This window comes from Mesocricetus auratus, unplaced genomic scaffold (genome assembly GCF_017639785.1).
Source record: "Mesocricetus auratus isolate SY011 unplaced genomic scaffold, BCM_Maur_2.0 Super-Scaffold_100676, whole genome shotgun sequence".
Lineage (NCBI taxonomy): Eukaryota > Metazoa > Chordata > Mammalia > Rodentia > Cricetidae > Mesocricetus > Mesocricetus auratus.
The window spans coordinates 156794047-156795793 of record NW_024429266.1 but is presented as its reverse complement, the minus strand read 5'-3'; the positions used below and the strand labels follow the sequence as shown (position 1 = coordinate 156795793).

The 1747-nt window shown below is 45.2% G+C and overlaps 1 pseudogene; it reads left to right on the top strand.

The window, feature by feature from the left end:
- Positions 1-246: 246 nt before the first annotated feature.
- Positions 247-1211, top strand: LOC101830203 (annotated as a pseudogene).
- Positions 1212-1747: the final 536 nt, after the last annotated feature.

The window sequence follows — 1747 nt, the reverse complement described above, 5'->3', positions numbered from 1 at the left end:
GTACTAGATAAAAGAAATATGTATTTAAAATAATCAAAATTTACATGTTTAACTAGATTTACTATGTGTTTACCCTGTTCTTATAGTTATTCATATTCTATGAATTACCTTACTTATATTTAAATGGTTAGAAATGGGACTTTGGGCTCTCTGTTCCTCTCTGTTCTAGGACAGCCGGATCTCTTCCTGCAGTGCCAGCCTCGTTCCTGAGACACAATGTGAAGGTCTGAATGAACGGATTTGGCCATATTGGACTCCAGGGCTACCTTTAGTTCTGGCAAAATGGACATTGTTGCCATCAATGACCCCTTCATTGACCTCAACTACATGGTCTGCATGTTCCAGTAAAACTCTGTCCATGGCAAGTTCAAAGGCACAGTCAAGGCTGAGAATGGGAAGCTTGTCGTCAATAGGAAGTCTGTCACCATCTTCCAGGAGCAAGATCCGGCCAACATCAAATGGGGTGATGCTGGCACGGAGTATGTTGTGGAGTCTACTGGTGTCTTCACCACCATGGAGAAGGCTGGGACCCACTTGAAGTGTGGGATCAAGAGGGTCATCATCTCTGCGCCTTCTGCTAATGCCTTCCATGTTTATGATGGGTGTGAACCATGACAAGTATGACAACTCCCTCAAGATTGTCAGCAATGCTTCCTGCACCACTAACTGCTTAGCCCCCCTGGCCAAGGTCATCCATGACAACTTTGGAATTGTGGAAGGACTCATGACCACAGTTCATGCCATCACTGCCACCCAGAAGACTATGGATGGCCCCTCCGGGTAGCTGTGGCATGATGGCCGTAGGGCTTCCCAGAGCATCATCCCTGTATCCACTGGTGCTGCCAAGGTTGTGGGAAAGGCAATCCCAGAGCTGAACGGAAAGTTCACTGACATGGTCTTCCATGTTCTTACCCCCAATGTGTCTGTCATGGATCTGACATGTCACCTGGAGAAAGTTGCCAAGTATGAAGACATAAAGAAGGTGGTGAAGCTGGCATCCAAGCGCCCACTGAAGGGCATCCTGGGCTACACCAAGGACCAGGTTTTTCTCCTGCAACTTCAACAGTGACTTCCACTTTTCCACCTTTGATGCTGGGACTGGCATTGCTCTCAATGACAATTTTGTAAAGCTCATTTCCTGGTATGACAATGAATTTGGCTACAGCAACAGGGTGGTGGATTTCATGGCCTATATGGCCTCCAAGGAGTAAGAAGCTCACCCTGGGCCATCCTCCCCAAGCAAGGACTCGAGCAAGAGAGGGGCCATGGCTGCTGAACAGTCCTTGTCTGACAACTGGACACTGGTCCTCTCCCTTACAATTTCCATTCCAGACCCCAGAATAAAAAAAGGAGGGGCTTAGGGAGCCCTGCTCTCTTGAATACCATCAATAAAGTTCACTGTACCCCTCATAAAAAAGGAATGGGACTTTGGAAGGAGTCACCATGGAGTATTATCCCCCCTTTTTTGTTAGTGAAATGAAAACATTGTTCAATTAATGTTTTAATATCAGCTAATTATAATATAGGCTATTTTAGGTACTAACTAAAACAAGAAACATTTAAGGTATTGTCTTAGTTAGACTATCTATTGCTGTGAAGAGACATCATGACCATGGCAACTCTTATAAAGGAAAACATTTAATTGGAACTGGCTTATAGTTTCAGAGGTTTAGTCCATTACCATCATGGACAAGGTGGTGTGTAGGCAGACATGGAGCTGGAGTAGGAGCTGAGAGCTCTACATCTT